Source organism: Lemur catta, chromosome 1, assembly GCF_020740605.2.
Source record: "Lemur catta isolate mLemCat1 chromosome 1, mLemCat1.pri, whole genome shotgun sequence".
Lineage (NCBI taxonomy): Eukaryota > Metazoa > Chordata > Mammalia > Primates > Lemuridae > Lemur > Lemur catta.
This window is the reverse complement of record NC_059128.1, coordinates 236,072,276-236,091,960: the sequence shown is the minus strand read 5'-3', so window position 1 is coordinate 236,091,960 and position 19,685 is coordinate 236,072,276. Positions and strand designations below refer to the sequence as shown.

Genomic DNA, 19,685 nt, shown 5'->3' with positions numbered 1-19,685 from the left:
CTTTGAGAAATGCATTCAGCCAATATTTACAATGTGTCCCAAGGAAATGTGTGGATAATTCCTGAAATTAGGCACAAGAGCCAACTGATAATCATGCTTGGTCTCCCCAAACACAGGAAATTTAAGAGGAGTCAGTAAAGCTGAGAAGATGAACTGGGAAGAGGATTCTTCAAAGAGAGAAGAAACTTGAATCTTCCAAATATATATATATATATGAAAGCAGAGACACAGAGGTTTACATGTGAGAGAGAGGAGTAATGGGGACAGTTGAGAAGAGGAGACGAGAGGAGAAGAGAGGAGAGGAGAGGAGAGGAGAGGAGAGGAGAGGAGAGGAGAGGAGAGGAGAGGAGAAGAGAGGACAGGAGAGGAGAGGGAGACTTCACTTCCTCCTTCACAAAGGTTAGAGCTGTGCTCTGTGTGATCCATGTATTTCAGAGCAAATGTGATCAAACAACAGATAGCTATGGATGCATCTAGATTAGAAAGCAGGCCTGTTGGGTGAAAGCAACAAGGACATGAAAATTAGGAGGAGCAGCACAGGTGAGAAGGAGCCCACCTCCGAAAAGCTCTTTGCACTCATGATCTTACTGTTCAAACCTTCAGTTACTGGAATAAGGAAAAAGCAATTCAAAATCTATGGAGCTTTGCAGGGGGGCTGGTCAGCCTGATGAGCCAGTGGCTTAAATTTAGTAAATTTTGATTACTTTTGATTCAACTTCTTAGAACTTAGGCTGAGAGTTCTTACAAGACAATGCATGAAAAAAAAAAAAGAATGGTGAGTCATTCAGTGTAAGAGAACTTCGCGGTAAAATCACAAACTAAAAACAATTCCTAAGAATTTTTAATATTGAACTTCTGCAGCAGCATTGATTAGCCCAGAGATTACCTATGTATACAATGTGACAAATATGTCATGGAAATTATGTTGGAAAGACATGACTGATCCAGCAATCTAATCATTATATAGATGCTGCAAATTATGGCCTCATGGGCACTGTATTTGCATTTGGTTCTCTAAAGAGGTAAGAGAGTCTCTGGTGGTGATGGGCTGGTTGGGAAGAGAGAAGTTTGAACATGTCCTTATTTATATTCTTCAGTGTTATTTCCTCAATGAGGCTTTCCCAAGCACCCCTGTAGAAAACAGATGCCCGGCACTCACTCTCTATCACAGAATGTATGTATGCATAAATTTATAAAGTTTACTTTTTTTTTACTTGTTTACTTTCTTTTTCATCAAATGGAATGTAAGTTTATGAGACAGAGTGTAATAACTATTTTGAAAGGCAGTAGAGCATAATGATTAAGAGCACAGATTTGAGGGCTAAACATGCTGAGTATGAATGCTGGCTCTGTCATGTACTAGAATGATAGCCTTGAGCATACTGTTTAACCTCCCTATGTCTCCTCACCTGTAAAATAATGACAATAATAGGACCGATGCATCTTCAAATGCATAATAACAAGGATCTATCGGTAGATACTAATCACTACAAATGGTCTGTTACTTACAATGGTTTGACTTACAATTTTTCAACATCACAATGGTGCAAAACCTATATACATTCAGTAGAAACCATACTTGAATTTTGTATTTTGATATTTTCCCATGCTAGTGATATGTGGTATGGTATCCTTACAGGAGATATTCAACACTTTATTATAAAATAGACTTGTATTCGATGATTTTTGCCCAATTGTAGGCTAATGTAAGTGTTCTGAGCACATTTAAGGTAGGCTAAGCTAAGCTATGATGTTTGGTAGATTAGGTGTACAAAACACATTTTCAACTTAAGATATGTTGGGCATAACCTTATCATAAGTCAAGGAACATCTGTATATAAGCATTAACTTTTATTATTAATGTTTACCACTTTATTCAATGCCTAGAACAAGAAATGAATGAAATATTATTCAAACACACATATGCACACATACACATGGAACATTATGTATTATCTTTAAGCCCAGCCCTGCATTTGGCACTATGGGGACCAGTGTTTCTGCAGAATTCAGTGCTTCCCCAACCTGTGGTCCTCAGAGTTCCTGAAAAACATCTTCAAATCCATGCTACACTAGGTATAGTTAATTAACTGGATAAATTTGTCTTGCATTTGACTATTTTTTGAATATACATAATTGCAATTAATAAAGCATAAATGCATTTAAAACCACTACTGAGTTCAATGCAATCATTATTGTTTTGTAGTTCCTCAGCAACTGATTCAAAAAATACAACTAGTATCTCTTGGGATTCTGTAAAGTTTGACATTTAAAAGGAAACCTTATACTTGGAAAGGTTGAGAACCACAGGTCTAGGTCATGCTACATCACTAAAATGTCATCTTTCCCTCCCTGAGCTCCCCGGCAAGCGGCAAAGGGCACTCAAGTCAAGAATACACAAACACTGGGGGTGCTCGTGCTAAGCCTCCTCTTCTAAAGGGCTCTGGGCATCATTGTCTGAGTTTGTCCACATTTGCGAATTCTGTTTCAGCAAAAAGGTCAGGCCTTTGACTAGAAACAGCTTAAACCATTGTGGACAAAGATTGTCTTCTTTTTTAATATAGACAAATTGATAATGATAGAAAGTAGTTGACCACAAAGCTGACACTGTTGCAATGTTTCCAAATTCCAGTGATGTCTTTCTAAATATTTACCTTCATTTAGAGGCTTTCTAGTGGGTGCTAAAATACTAGCAACTCCACCCACTGATCACTCACTATCACTACACATTCCAACATTTATGCAACAAATATGTCTACCCTGCTGTAGACACCAGAGGTAAAATGGTGAACATGAGAAACACAGTACACCCATTGGGAAACTCCCATAGTAAGAGGAAGGCTCTGACATCCTATTAGATTCCAGTTTTCTGGAACTTTCTGAATAAGGGATATACTATCAAGAAGACGTAAGTTCTGTGTCATCTACCCTCCTTTTGTCTGTGAGCACAATAATAAAATTTAAGGCAGCAGCCCTTCAGTTATCTGTGTCATCATCAGTGGTGGAGATAAGGCATAAGCAGGACAAGTTCAATGGATTTACGAAATACAATTTCATTCTTTTCCTTCTGAAGACATAAAACCCCACTTCAAAATTGCCCTTGCTGTTAGGTCAGGGATGTGTGATTAATCTGTCTCGTGATGTTAATGGGATTAACAAGTGTAACTTATAGTCAGAACAAGTTAAAAGTGAGTATATGTTCTCCACCCACTCCTCTTCTCCTGAAACCATTTAAGATCTACTGCTGGCCAGATGCAGTGGCTCACGCCTGTAATCCTAGCCCTCTGGGAGGCCAAGGCCGGAGGATTGCTCGAGGTCAGGAGTTCGAGACCAGCCTGGACAAGAACGAGACCCCATCTCTACTAAAAATAGAAAGAAATTAGCTGGACAACTAAAAATATATAGAAAAAATTAGCCGGGCATGGTGGTACATGCCTGTAGTCCCAGCTACTCAGGAGGCTGAGGCAGCAGTATTTCTTGAGCCCAGGAGTTTGAGGTTGCTGTGAGCTAGGCTGAAACCATGGCACTCTAGCCTGGGCAACAGAATGAGACAATGTCTCAAAAAAAAAAAAGACCTACTGCTAAATTCACCTGAGTAAAAAATAAACATTTCTATGTTAAGTCACTGTTATTTTATGTCCTAATTTGTTACTTAATACACAGTGTGTTCTAAACAAATAAACTGATGATTAGTCATTAAGCAAAAGTGCATTGGCTTTTTAAAATACTACATTCATATCTTATGATTGAGATCTTTGGAAAGTTAAGTGACTTCTGAATCTCAGTATTTTTTTTTCTGTGAAATGTATAGCATATCACATGCTCTGCAGGGTTACTATGAAATTTAAGTTAGGTAACAAAATGAATATGTGAGGAGGGTATGCCTATCTTCACACTCCTTCATGTACATAAAACTGTCCAGTGAATGCTAGTTTCCTCTGTCTTGTATTATTTCTAATAAATATAATTAGACTATCAATTAATTAGATGTTTAGAAAAATAGTTTCAAGGATAAAAAAGGGACTTGAAAAACACCTAATCAAGTCTCTTATTTCACAAATGAGCAAACTGAGGTAGACAAGAAAGTAACATTGCCTACAGTGTCATGTTCTTTCTTTTAGACCATCTGCTGTTGAATTAGATAAAGTAAAAAATTATTCAGAAATTTAATAAATTACTGTCCTCTATAATAGATACCATAGTATCAAAATGTGGAATCTAAACAGATATTTATCTGTAAGTTTTATATTAAAATGGCTCCTCAGTCTTGCCCAACCACACTGAAATTACAGGCACAGATGTTTCGAGCAGTGGTTACACATGGTGACAATGAAACAGTGTTCTTCTCTCTATGCAAAGCCAACTGGCTTGTGGATAAATTGTCTGTACAACTGTGGCCTCATTGGTGCATCAAGTAAGTTAATTTGTACAAGTAATGTAGCATAGAAGTTAGGACATCAGTGCTCACCAATATAGACTTTCGTCTGAATTCCAGTTTCACTATCTTCTAATTCAAGGGCCCTGTGCAGTGTCACCACTTTTCAGCTTCAGGACCCTAACTCTCAGTTTCCTCCTCTATGAAATCAAGATAAGACTATTTGCTATATAGAATTTTTCTGAGTATTAAATGAGCTAATGTTTGTAAAAATCACTTAGCACAGTGTCTGACACATAGTAAACACCCTACTAATGATAATTATGATGTGCAGAAAATCCATTCCTCTCAGCATAATCACACAGTAGATAAATCTGGGTATAAATATTCATATTCCCATATATATTATGAAAGAAAGCATATTACATCTTCTAAATAATTTATTTTGTCACCTCTATAGAAACATTATTACAATTGAGTTACCGCACAGACTTCCATAGTTGGAAAACATGAATGAGATCAGGTATTATATAATATAGGGTTAAAAATTAAAATTTATATGAAGTAAATTTTCAAAAATATTTTATGTTAGTATAAACTCTTAAACCAACTCATTAAATGAAAATTTTTTTCTCTGTCTTCTTAAATACAATTTTTCCAAATGTCACATTTTATCACACTCACAATTATCGTGACTTCAACTATACATGCCATATCTGCTCCTGATGTGGGATACAGAAAGGAAGGAGTGTGGATTCACCTGCTTTCTATACAAACTAAATGATTAGCTTGCTTTTTGCTCGTTTACATTTTTCTTGTGAAACTGAAGTGAGTAATGTTAAGCTGTCTAAGCTTCAAGGCAATAGAACACCACTAACTTTTTGAAGAATAAATTGATAGATTAAAGGCTGAAGTAATCAGCCCTGAACTGTTTTACTCACCCTCCAGAAAATTATCTTCTTTGCTTATGCTTCCAGGATCTTTTGAATTGTCAGCACCATTCAAAACATTTCTTATAATTTCACCATGGATGTCATTTCTTATTGTCTCCATTACTTCTCACACTACCATCTCCAGGTCTGAACCAAATGAACAGACTTGACTGTATAATTGTGCATTAGAGTCTGGAATAACTCTCACTTCTGTAACAGATGTGAGTTCCAAGATGCTTTTGTGCCCACCAAGTTATTGTTTTCCCTACCAGTTCCTGGACTGCTTTCACGGGACTGGGAAACAGTCTCACATCTTAATTTATACTGCAGTTTTCTGACTAGGGTGGGATTTTGTTTCTGAGCTTCAACAATCACAACAGAGTCCTAAAACAATCCCAATTTCCCAAGAGTTGAGCCCTTTGTCCCTTCTGTCAGCAACTGGCTAGAATTCTGCTTAAACCCAGATGGACTTACACACTCCAGAAGCCATGCAATTCCCATCCACCTGTCCCTGTGTGGGACTACTACCAGGAGACTCCCACTCCTGGGCCCCAACCACCTGATTTGAATCTCAGGATATCAATTCAAGCCCAGGTGGAGAACAAATTTGCTCCAACAGCTTGGAACCTGAATCCGATTCCTGCCACCTCACTTGGAGACCAACTCTCCAGCTGAGCAAGTTTTCCTGTTCCTGGCTCTGCCTGTTCCTAACTTACTTTTCTCTTCCTATAGGCCAAATAATCGGGGCACATTGTGCCACATGACCTGTCCTATCAAGTTTATTACAATAAATACCTTTGGCAGTCTAACGCTCTCTTCTTTATCTCTGGCATTATTTATTAATACAGTGCCAATGAAATGTACCCTCAGGTATACCAAGTATTTTTCTGGGATATTTAGGGCTCATTTCCAAGTCTCTAATACCTCACCAGCAAAATAATATATGATTCTCTGCAGTTATGACACTGAGTTAAAAAAAAAAATGTACCAAGAAGAAGGGGAAGCCCTTGCTGCTGACTCCTCTCCCACCACATTTCTGGAGCTTGTGGGTTTGTGCCACTCCCCAGCTCCTGGCCTTTCCCCTGGCTTTTCCTGTCCTGTCTTTTCCCACTGCTTCTATGGCTTCTGCTTTCTACTTTGCTTGTCTTTTTTCTTTCCATCCTCATGCTGCAATGAACACTTTCATAATATAACTTTGCAAACTTGGGAGTGTATCTATAGGACAAATTCCCTGTACTGGACTTTCAGAGACTGTTCAACACTTTTTTAATCAGTAAAGAGGAAGCAATTGGTGACACCCTAAGAAAACACTTTGCTTTCCATTCCCTGTTGAAAGAGCACAGATTTCTATACCATTGTAAGTTATATGAAGAGTATGGGTGTCTGTGGGAGGCCTGGAAGCTGAAAGGAGTCTGGAGAGTAAGAAAAGAAGGAAAATAGAAAAAAGAGGTAGACAGAGAACTGGAAGTTTTTCAGGCAAATGAGAGGAACAGTTGGTGGGGAGAAAAAGATTTAAACTATGCCCAAGCACAATGGCATTCACTTCCAAATTTAAAATTGTCTGCTGATTGTGGCTGAAAACTCACAACTCTTTTTTTTTAATCTTATTTTCACTGTTATATTCCTCTCAGGCTGACATAATTACATTTTGCGGTTTCATCAGCATTTGGTAAAATTACAACATCTCTATTTCACAATGTTCTATTTCCCTCAGAAAGAAATCTAAAGCCTTATTTTTTTAATACTTGGCAGGTGGTTAGCTGTTAACTAACTTTTTTCCCTAAAGAATGACCTAATTAACCTAAGTATGTTACATTCTTATTACTGGATGTCCTATAACTGAAAGTCTTTAGAATCAGGCTTCATTTAATAATTAACTAGCATTTGAAATTATTATTTATTCATGACCCTAGCATCTTGCCAAATCCACTCGTTTTCCTTTCACATAATAGCTGTCTGTTATTCTCATTTGAGTTTACCCTGCAGCAGCTGATAGCTTTGTTATCAATCCACATGAGGGTAGACCTTGGAAAAAAAAGAGAAGGAAAATTATCAAAGTAGGTATGCTGTGTCTTTCTTAAAGGTAGTTTGTCTTTTGATTCCACGTTCACATAGGCAACTAGAAATTGTTGGCTGACGCTCTTACGGGAAGTATGGTAAAATTGAGGGAAAGTAGCAGACTCCTTGATCTCAGTAACAATGGTGTGTGAGGAATGGCACCATATGGATTCAGAAGAACAGGTGGTACTTAGATTTTAGATTTTGAAGTTTAGTGGCATCATCTCCGCCAGGGAGATCAGGCACTAGCAAATGAAAAAAAAAAATAAGTAAATTCTGAGTGGACTGCTTAATAAATCTGATGCCAATTGTTTAATTTACAATGAGAAACATACTTCTGAATGAAAGAATAATCTTCTCCATTAGCCAAGATAACCCCTGCCCAGAATGAAGGTGGCTTTTAAAAATAATTTCTTACTAAAATATAACCATGTAAGCATGGCCTCAGAGCAAATGGGGGAAACATGATAAAAACAATAACACCTGCTCCTTCTACTGCTTATTATACTCTACACAACAGCTGGCAAATTTCTTTCTGTAAAGTTTCACATGGTAAACATTTTCAGCCATACAGGACGTGCTCTGTCTCAGCTATTCAACTCTGCCGTTGTGATATGACACAACTATAGAAAAACCAAGTAAATAAATGGGCAAGGCTATTTCCCAATAAAACTTTATATAGGAAACAGACAGCAGGTCAGAGTTTGCCTTGGTCTACACTACATTCATGTGCACAATCTATATGAGAGTCTTCAAAACTCCCTGACCTAGCTGCTACCTATTTTATGGGTAAAGAAACTGAGGTTCAGAGAAATTAAGTGACTGACTGGAAGTGATACAGGTAAATAATGCTAATGAATTTCTCAAACCAGGGATTTGTCTTTCAAATCTCATTCTACAACATCAAAGATGGGTAGTTTGGAGTTTATTTTACCCAGACAGTGGTAAAATCTCAATAATTTTTCCTACTTCAAAATAAAGAATTTTCTTCTAATCTCCAGGATACTATTGTCAATTGAGAGTGTTATTAGTTTCCCGTAAGAGTATAAGAGAAATACCAACATTTTAATCCTCTAACTCAATTATTTTTCTAAACTCTATGGTTCCTACTAAGAGCAGGGTTTGAAAATTTATTTTCAATATGATTCAGTTGCACAAAGAAAATAGTTTCTTAATTTTCTAAAACTGCATTTATCTTTTTCACAATCTCCAACCATGCTGGGTAGATTATTATTTTTTTTTTTTTTACTTCTCAGTTAAAATATTTCCACCCCTTCTGGTTTCAACAATCCTTTTTGTCTCTTTGAAGTTAAACTCCCTGTTAGGACTATTTCAAATTTTCCTCTTTCACATAATTTAATTTTTTGCAGGTAAGTGCTCAGTCTTTCAGATTTCATTCTTTCCCCTTACTTTTCTTGAATTTATACATATGAGGGGGATTGACCTTGTTCTCAGAGAAGTGGCTGAGGAAGACATGAGGGACTGGTGAATATATTTGTTCCTCTGTTCCATGAGGTAGCCCTGGATCTCAACCATCTCTTGTGCAAAATACACAGACCAATCTGCTCCCCAGGCTGGTGACTGCTAAGAGGCAACTGGCTCCACCAGGCTTTTGGTGCAACATGCCAGCCCCTCTGCTAAAACCCACAGTACCACAGTTTTCACCCAAAGTCCTCATCTACAGGGGCCACTTTGTCCTGACCTCAGGCCTCTGCTATCTACCAGCAATTTCAATATCTCTTCATCACTTTACTGAATGATGCAAGGAATTCTGGGATTGTAGAATGCCCTAAAGACTATACATCAAGGTGCCTTACAGCAAGCACATGTATAACCATCATGTGCCATGTTAGAAGTATATGCGGCTAGACTTCCTGTTGAGGCTTAAAGACTTCCATTTGGACTTCCAGGGAAGTGAAGCATGACCAGCCCAAATGGACTCAGGCCTTCTCATACTCATGTGAATATATACAAAGTCAACTCCTCTTTTCAAATTTAGGCAGATAGTAAGAGCCCTTACTCCAGTTATACTCCTCTTCTCTCTTTCTTCTCTGTCCTCCTCTATACTCTCCCCATCAAGTCCCAGGAATACAAGTAACAGATTCTCATTCATATTGTCTCTCTTTCTCTCTCTCTCTCTCTCTCTCTCTCTCTCTCCTACCCCACCCCACCTCTTGATAAGGACCATGTGAAAATGGAACTCTGTGATCAAGTTTGATAGGCCTGACTCACATTATGCCTCATGAGGAGATAAAAGAATCTAGAAAATCCTTTAAGAAAGCCTGGCTTTCAGGACTGTTGTCTTCTGTAAACTTCTATTTGTAATATCAGAAGCTGAATATTAATTCAACTTTCTCTTTCATTTACCCTTCTGGCATTCTTAATATCTTTCTAAGATAGATAGATGCCTAAAGCTAGCTAGGAAATTAAATGTGGATATACATCACACACACATACACGCACATGCACTCACACAAATATGCATACATACATAAAGATACATCTTAACATTTTGCAAATATAAACCAGAACATTAGCAAGGTGGCCTTGCATTCATCTCCCCTACCCCCACTAAGAGGAAGCAAAGCAGTGAATAAACAAAGATATGTTTCAACTGTGGTGACTGAGGAAGTATGGTAGAGAGCAACAGGGGGGCGGCAACGTCCCTGTGGAGCACAGAAGCCCAGGATAGTATCATAGAGAGGGGAACAAGTTGCCCAGGCTCTACCACACTGTCTCCCCCACCAGGATGGGCTTAGAATCAGGGGGGATTTCTTCTTATAGGGAAGAAGTAAGCTGGAAACCCCCGGTAGCTCCCATTGCCACCATAGACGCCAGAGGTTTTGCTACAGGAGAGTCCCCCAGGTCTCACAGGCCCAGAATCCAGTTTGGAGAGTTGCCAGGAATCCCTTAGCTACATGGCCTGAGAGTAAGAACCTCCTTGCACATCCCTGAGACTTAAGCTGATATGGCACAGGCCATCTAGAAACTGAACCCACTGCTAGAGGGCATCTGCCATGGGGTTGAATAGCCACTGACTCTCCATCCCTGAGGCTCTGCTGTCATCCCACCATGTTCACATGGGTGCCTGCAGTGCCATGACCCTGGCTGCATGGAGACTAGGCCCAACAAAACAACTGAGATTACAGGGTCCAAACCCACACAGCACCCCATCCCACCAGCCAGTGAGGAGGTAGCCCTGTCTCCCCAGAGAGACGACCACACAACCAGTCAACCAACTGTGCCCATGGGAGCCTGCACCTAACCCAATGGCCAGTCTGGTGGCAGCCTCATCTCTCCAGAGAGACCGCCACACAACTACCTGGCCCACCGCACCTACATGTTCCAGGCCCAATAACCAGCCTGGCATTTATACCCCCAGCAAAACCATACCACCATTGTCACAAATTCCTAATGTCTAGGCCACTGAGGCAATCATAGACATTGCTAACAAGGATTACAGATGAAGACACTGTATAGACACCACATTACTGAGTCCATGTAGAACCAAAGCCAATGCATCATACCCAACCAACACCCTAGGACCCATCTACCAAAAAAATCTCCCCTTACAAAAGCTACTCCATAAAATTGAAAAAAGTGACTATTCCACTAAATGTGCAGATACGACACAGGAAACAACATAAAAAAGCAAGAAACATGACATACTCCATAGGAATACAATAAGTCTCCCCTCCTCCAGTGACCTACCCCAAAGAAAAGAGGAAATGCTTCATGACATTGGGTGGGGCAAGGAATTTTTGACTAATATCTTAAAAGCACAAGCAACAAAATCAAAAATAGACAACTGAGACTACATTAAACTAAAAAGCTGTACATCAAAGGAAATAATTAGTAGAGTGAAGGTACAACCTACAGGATAGGAGAAAATATTTGCAAACTATACTTCTGACAAGCAGTTAATATGCAGAATATGTAAGGAACTTAACTCCACAGCAAAATAATAATAATAATAATGTGATTAAGAAATGGGCAAAAGATCTTAATAGATATTCCTCAAAAGAAGGCATACAAATGATCAACATGCATATGAAAAAATACTCAACATCATTAATCATCACACAAATGCAAATCAAAACCACAATGAAATACCACCTCACTCCAGTTAAAATAGCTACTATTAAAAAGACAAAAGAAAACAAGTATTGGTAAGGATGTAGAGAAAAGGGAGAAAAGGGAACACTTACACACTGTTGTTTGAATTGTAAATTAGTACAGCCACTACAGAAAACATTATGGAGGGTCCTCAAAAGATTAAAAATAGAAGTACTTTATCATCTAGCAATCTCCCTACTGGGTATATATCCAAAGAAAATGAAATCACAATGTCAAAGATATATCTGTACTCCTTTGTTTACTGTAGCACTGCTTATGATACCAAAATATTGAATCAACTTAAGTGTCTAACAACAAATGAATAAAGAAAATATGGCATATACACAGAATGGAATACTATTCAGACATAAAAAAGAATGAAATCCTGTCATTTGTGACAATATGGATGGATCTGGAGAGCACGATATTAAGTGAAATAAGCCAGGCACAGAAAGACACATACTGCAGGATCTCACTCATGTGTGGAAACTATTAATAAAAAAATTAAAGAGGTGATATCATAGCTGCAGAAAGCAGGACAGTGGTTACCAGAGACTGAAAAGGAGTGAGGGGAAGATGGGGAGAGGATAGTCATACAGAGTGTCATAATTGACATTGGAAACTCAGAAGGGAAAGAGAGAGAGCAGGGGTAAAGGATGAAAAGCTACCTATCAGGTGCAATAAACACTATTCAGGTGACGAGTACTCAAACCCAGACACCACTACTATACAATTAGTCTATATAACTAAAAATCATTTGTACTCCTAAATTGATTGCAATAAAAAAAAGAGTTGATATCATAGTTGCAGAAAGTAGAGTAGTGGTTACCAGAGACCGAGGAGGAGAGGGAAGAGAGAGAGGGGAGGAAGGGGAAGATGGAGAGAGGGTGGTCACTGGTTACAAAGTTACAATAGATAGGAGGAATAAGTTCTGCTGTTCTATTGAACAGTGGGGTAACTATGGCTAACAGTAAGATATTTTACATTACAAAATACCAAGAAGAGAGGTTTTTGACAGTTTTCACCACAAAGAAATGATAAATGTACAAGACGATGAATATGCTAACTATCCTGATTTCATCTTTATATAACACATGAGGACATGGATTGTTAACATGTAATTTTCATACTACATGGCTGGATGCTTTCCGGACAGCCTTCATATATATGTGTGGAAATGTCAAATTGTACATCATAAATATGTACAATTACAATGTCAATTAAAAAATAAAATGCTACAATGATGGTAGTATTTTTCATCAATAGCAATTCACCTGGTAAATGTTGATACTTTGGGTCTGAATAAAGCTGAGAAAAATAAATAAATAAATAAATAAAAATAAAAAATAAAATGTATATAATCTATATTACAACTCATCATTACAGCATCTCTCAATATACTCACATATTTTATAATATTAAATTCCCATATTCCCAAAACATTTTTCATTGCTTATACTATAAGTTCTGGGCTTCCTGATGATCCAAACATAAATACATTAAGCCCTTTTCAATTGGAGAATTGTACTGTAGAGAAACAAATCCTTTCACAATTAATGGACTTTTTTTACCAGCAATAATAACTGCATTTTTATCTTTTCAGTAGATTATACTTTGATTCTAGCCCTCACTCCATAGAATTTTGCAAATAAATAAGGGGGGAGGAGTTCTTTAGAAACAATTATATAAGATAGCCAAAGTAACAAAATAAGATGTGCATCTGAAATCCCTAGATTAGAATACAGGCCACTAAATTAAACATGGTACTTCTCAAAACCTAACAAGTCAAAATTTCATGTCCTGGAGGAACAAAATGTCATCTTATCTTCTTTTCTTTCTAGAATCAAGACTAAAATAATTTCCTCCTACTCATTGCTTCATAATAACCATCTTCTGTGATCCATTCCATCATTTGACTATTTTATAAGCAGAAAATTTATTTTATTTTAATTTTTCAAAGTGCTTTTCTAATAGCATATTACCCTCATAATACTTTATTAATTGAATAAGGCCCCATATATAAATAAGGAATTATACACACACCCTACACACACATTGTAACAAATATCAAGAGCAGTCTGTTATTTTACTATAAAGTTCTACTTCAGGAGTTATGGGACTGTTCTATTCAAATCTGTGTTATGAGTCATGTGGTAATAAGGGTTTTTCCCTAATTATATTTCTAATTAAAATTTCCCCATAGATCCTTTTTTCCAACCCTTTGATCCTTTATGTGGTATTTGAACCTTTCCAGCATTTCTACTCACTAGATGAAATTGACAGTCTCATAATGTTTTTGAATATTTCTTCATATTTTGCCCAAATATGCTGGCTAATCCCTGATTTCATTTTTCTTTTATTATGTCTTGTTTGCTTGCTTTTGATATGATTTTCTTAGACTGTACATTAATTTCTATATTAAGTTATAAACTCTTGCCTTACATCATGTATACTACTGAGTTCACAGCTGTCATTGTATCTTTTTTTAGTTTCTTATGTATGTATGTATGTATGTATGTATTTCAGAATATTACAGGGGTACAAATGTTTTGGTTACATGGATTGCTTTTGTACCACTTGAGTCAAAGTCATAAGTGTACCCATCACCCAGATAGTGCATGTTGTGCCTGTTAGGTATGATTTCACCCATCCTCTCCTCCTCCCTCCCACCTGCATGATTTCCATTGAATTTTACTTGCATCTGAGCACATGAGTGCTGATCAGTTAGTTCCAATTTAAAAGTGAGTACATGTGGTGTTTGTTTTTCCATTCTTACGATACTTAGGAGGATGGTCTCCAGTTCCATCCAGACTGTTACAAAAGGAATGAATTCATTTTTTATGGCTTAGTAGTACTCCATGGCGTACATATACCACATTTTATTAATCCACTCATGAATTGATGGGCCTTTGGGTTGATTCCACATCTTTGCAATTGTGAATTGTGCTCCAATAAACATTCTAGTGCAAATGTCTTTTTGATAAAAAGACTTTTTTTTCCTTTGGGTAAATGCCCAGTAGTGGTATTGCTGGATCAAACAGTAGGTCTACTTTTAGTTCTTTGAGGAATCTCCATACTATTTTCTATAGAAGTTGCACTAGTTTGCAATCCCACCAACAGTGTATAAGTGTTCCTTTCTCTCTGCATCCACACCAGCACCTATTGCTTTGGGACTTTTTGATAAAAGCCATTCTCAGTGGGGTTAGGTGTTATTATGGTTTTGATTTGCATTTCTCTGATCATTAGTGACATTGAGTATTTTTTCATACATTTATTGGCCATTAGTCTATCTTCTTTAGAAAATCTTTTGTTTGTATCTTTTGCTTTTTAATGGGGTTGTGTGCTTTTTTCTTGCTGATATGCTAGGTTCTTTGTAGATTCTGATTATTAGTCCTTTATCATATGTATAGCATGCAAATATTTTCTCCCTTTCTGTAGGTTGTCTATTTGCTCTGTTGATTTTTTCCTTGGCGGTGAAGAAGCTTTTTAATTTGATAAGGTCCCATTTATTTATTTTTGTTGTTGCTGTGATTGCCTTTGGGGTCTTATTCATAAATTATTTGCCTAAGCCAATATCTAGAAGAGTTTTTCCAACATTTTCTTCTAGAATTCTTATGGTTTAATGTTTTAGATTTAAGTCTGTTATCCATCTTGAATTAATTTTTGTGAGTGGTGAGAGATATGGATCCTGTTTCAATCTTCTACATGTGACTATCCAATTTTCCCAGCACCATTTATTGAACAGGGATTCTTTTCCCCATGTATATTGCTGTCTGCTTTGTCAAAGATCGTTTGGCAATGTGTGGATGGTTTAATATCTGGGTTCTCTGTTCTGTTCAATTGGTCTATGTCTATATTTTTGTGCCGGGACCATGCTGTTTTGGTTACTATAGGCTTGTAGTAAAGCTTAATATAACCAACCTATTTTTAAATTCAGGAAACAAAAGACATTAACATTAGACTTACACTATTGACTATAAAGTTGTTTCTGACTTAACTCAAGTTATGATATGTGAATAATTCATGTTGCAACACACAATTGTTGAATCTTTATATAGAGAGTGGCATATCAAATATCCTATTTTTAAGACAATTGCCCCTTGGTCATGAAGAAAATAGAAATACTTTGTTAGCAAGTGTTACTTATTGGGTAGCTGGACTGCCTCAGTAAAAGTTCAAGAAGAACAGTAATTTTTCTGGAGCAAAAACAGTTACATAGAGACAAATTCCACTTTCTGGGGAATTCTAAACACTTTAAACCCCACTTTTCTTAATGAGATAACTGGAAACACCTACCCCTTCCATCATTCTTTCCATATTCCTTTTCAGGATCTAGGACTTATTTGGGGAGGTAGACCAGCTTTTTTTCCACTTGCTGCTTAGAGTTCTTTGCACATCCCATACTAGTCCCATCCTTTCTGCCTTGTTAATCTCCTCAGACTAGTCAAGTAAACTAAGCTCATTTTAAGTGAACGATGATGGGTAAGCATTCATTGAAATCTCATGAATATTTGTATTCAACTCTTCTGTGAAAGCACAGGTGGGGCCTGTGTTTTCCACCAGTAAGTTCTCAGTGCCTAGCACAGTGTCTGGCTGTGTGATGGCCACATGCATATTTATTAAGTGTTTCACATAGTGATGATATTCACGTGTAAAAGGGTCTCCCAGAATTTTTTAAAGATTAATTCCTTTGACTCATATATATTAATACATAGATATATGCTATTTTTTAATAAAACAAGATGTTTTTATTCGTAACATTCTCCACATTCTCATTTATAAAACCACTCCTACCTTTCCCTTGGAGATATGGTTTTATGAGCAGCTAGGAAGGTCTTTCTGCCTTTTCACATCTGCTTTCTGATTCAAACTCCCACAGTTTCAATTTTCTCATCAACAAAATTGTGAGCAAATAAGAAACAACCTCTTCCTCATAATATGGCTATGAGGATTAAATGCAGCAATATATCCAAGAGTAGATTTACTCGAAAATCCCTGCCAGGCATTCCCAATGCTCAATAAATATCAATTGCTTTTTTTCTCCTTCTCTTTTTGTTCTTGCTATGGAAGGAAATGCCATCTACAACTATTTCATTAAGAAAAGATGAGATTCTCCATTTAGACAAAGCCTTTCTCTACCTTAGAAAGTAACCAGACCTACAGGGTTGTGCTAAACACAAATACCAGTTGTATAGGTGATGGAGAGCTGAAGTCGGTTCAATAAATCATGAAAAAATACAAAGTTTAACAAAGAAGAGTTTAATTGAAAACTGTAGTACCTCCATCTGCTCCAACATCTTTTACTGAGTCCTGATTATTATTGCCTGAAGGAGATAAGCTTTACACTACTCTGAATGAAGTGAGGTGTGACATTGTTACATTTGAACTCTTACAGATTAGAAATTGTGCAGCTATGCACATGCCGTATAATAGCTTTCAGGTCCTACTTTTTCTGTTTTCAGATTGTTCTACCTGGAGTGTTTTGATGTGTTATATTATTAAAAAGGAAATTTTGCAAAGGATAATATGTTCCCTAGGACTTCGTTTCATGTGAAGGAAAGGGATACAGTCACACCAGTCTGGTAGAAAGCAAGATATAGTTAGCATCTGTTTTCCTAAGTGCAGGGCCAAGCCAATCTGCAGGTAAATCACAGATCTGAAAATATTGTCTTTGGGGAAAGTTCCACTTGCCATGAAAAAAAAAAAATTCTGTCTTTGTAAGAACTGGTCTCCTGAGACAAAAGTAAATTCAGAAGAAGGAGAAAATGAATCAACATTTAGAAAGTAAGAGTTCAAGACAAAATTCTAGCAGGAGGAGCTCGTATTCATATTTAACAGACAAATTACTCATGGACACTAGGTGGAAGTGGCACAGCTGGCAAGTAGATGAACAGGGATTCAAATTCCGCTGGGTTTTTTTTTTTTTTTCTTCCAAACATGGTTGATTCCACTTCTCCCTTTTTATGAGCAACAGACTCAGAAGACTGTTGCTACAGTTAAATTAATACTGTAGAAGAAATGTCCTTTAAAAGCTGAAGGATGGAGGTGTCAGGAAAGTACATGGAGTCCCTGAGCCAGGTTCTCCACCATTATAATGGAACGTTGTGAAAATAAAGCTGGATGAAATTAGAACACTTTAGAAAGTTAAAATACTATAATGTATTTTAATTTCGTTTATATTTATTTATAGCAAACAAGTAAAGCAGAGAGCCACATGCCTTGAGACCCTCGTTCCTTCCCTCTTACCTTTCCTCCTTACTTCTCTTCCTTCTCTCTCTTGTCATATATTCCCACACATGTACTTAAAGAGAGTTAAGTCCTTAAAACAAATTCCTGAGAAAATAAAAAGAGAAGGTAAAAACAGTGTTTACAATCTTCAGGGAGGAAGGTAACTATAATTCATAGCTTACTGCAGCAGTCTCAGAATTCTTTCAGCATTACAATGATATCATTATTTATTTAATTTGTAAGAGCTTCTTAAGGGCAGAAGCGGTATCTTAAGGTTTTTTTTGTATTTTCAGCAAAGAGCACAGTAAAGAGAATTGAATAAATGTTTATCATTGATAGAGAATATATAGACACACACAGGTACGATGATTAATTGATACTGAATTCCTTTGCTGTAAGAACTTTGTTACACCCCTCTTTTGAGATAACTGAGGCAATTACGATGAGTTTCAAAAGCAGATTAGAAATTTCATATTTTGCAAGGGGAAACAAGAAGAATTAAAAATTCTAGTTAGGAGGCCAGTCAGTAGGGAGAAACCAGGTAATTATGGTGTCATCAAAAGCAAGGGAAAAATTTTATTTCAAGGAGAAAATGGATAGTGTCAATATCCACAATGAGGTCAAATATGATATGTAAGGAAAAGTATCCAATGGATTTAAGCAAGAAGGAGGACATTGATAAACTCATCAAAAGTAGTAAGCTGATTATATCTTCTACTATGATTATAGTTTAGTTTATTGAAACAATAAATATAATAAATAATAAAATGTCTAAGTTATCTCATGCTGATTTATTAATACATAAATGGCCATATGAATGCATTCAACAAATATAAACTGAGCACTCACTAGGACTGTGCTGGACATTGGGGATAAAAAGTGGGTAAATAGCATGAATTTTTAGGCTAGCTTTCCTCTAATTTTACCATTCTTCTTCAACTTTCTTTGCATCAAAATCACCTTGAGGAGCTTTTGGAAAATACATTAGGAAACATATAATTCCCATTTGGGTTTAGCTCAAAACCAAGTGAATATAAGACCAAGGTATCTATATTTTTATAGACTCTAAAGATAATTTTAATGCACATCAATGTTTTAAATCACTAATATAACAACCCTCTAAAGTCATAACATAAAGACAAATCTGTGATTTCTATTTCTATTTCAACAAGATTGAGAACTGAGATAACCTAAAAATTCTCAAGCTCAAGCACCTAGAAATGCTGGGTGGAATGCAACACAATTCTAATTCTAGATAAAATGTAGGGGATGAAAAAGATCTTGGTTCTTGTGGTAACAACAAGGAAAATCTATAACAAAGAGGAGTCATAATTTTTTATGTGACTAAAGAAGAATGAATGCTGCAAGGAAGCCTTAATAAACTAGCATCTTTCATACATGGGGATAGGTGCTTGGTCTAGGAAGGGAAGACTATAGAGAGAAATGCTAAAGATGAAAAGATTTTATAGAGAAAAAGAGAGGTCAAACATGACCTTGAATGACAATGTAGGCTAAATTGGGGTATAGAAAAGGCCCAAGTACAAAAACAAATTGCTGATCTGACAATTCTCTCTACCAACAATACCCCCCACATTTTGCAAAGAGAGCTGCAGTACAGGAAAGACTGAAAACATAATCCTGTGCATTCTCATAATGACTGGATTCTTGAGTCCCATAGGTGATGAATCCAAAGAAAAAGCAACATATTGGAAGTTGCAGCCAATTCACTCCCAGCTCAAATATTTGCAAGACAAAAAGGGGATGAATTCAATCTAATTAAAGCTGTAGCCCAGTCTCACCTCAACACAATCTGCAAAGGACTCTAAATTATCAGGACTTTACCCTAATCACATAACCAAGGGAAGAGATTTCATTCTCTGGACCACAAAACAAGCAATATTATACTTCAATCTCTACTCTTCCATGTACAATATCTGAAATAAAATTCTTAAAAGATAAAAAGCAGAAAATTCAAA

At 36.8% G+C, this 19,685-nt stretch overlaps 1 long non-coding RNA gene and 1 other non-coding gene across 3 annotated transcripts in view; one reads left to right on the top strand and one right to left on the bottom strand.

The window, feature by feature from the left end:
• Positions 1-12,716: 12,716 nt before the first annotated feature.
• LOC123630856 lies at positions 12,717-12,787 on the top strand. The gene has a single exon (XR_006732797.1). It is a non-coding gene; the product is annotated as a small nucleolar RNA SNORD56 (small nucleolar RNA).
• Positions 12,788-17,792: 5,005 nt separating this feature from the next.
• Positions 17,793-19,685, bottom strand: part of LOC123642222 — a 177,746-nt gene continuing 175,853 nt past the window's right edge. For both annotated transcript variants that reach the window (XR_006736398.1, XR_006736400.1), the window contains exon 3: positions 17,793-17,814. This is a non-coding gene — a long non-coding RNA (uncharacterized LOC123642222). The remainder of the gene's footprint in view (positions 17,815-19,685) is intronic.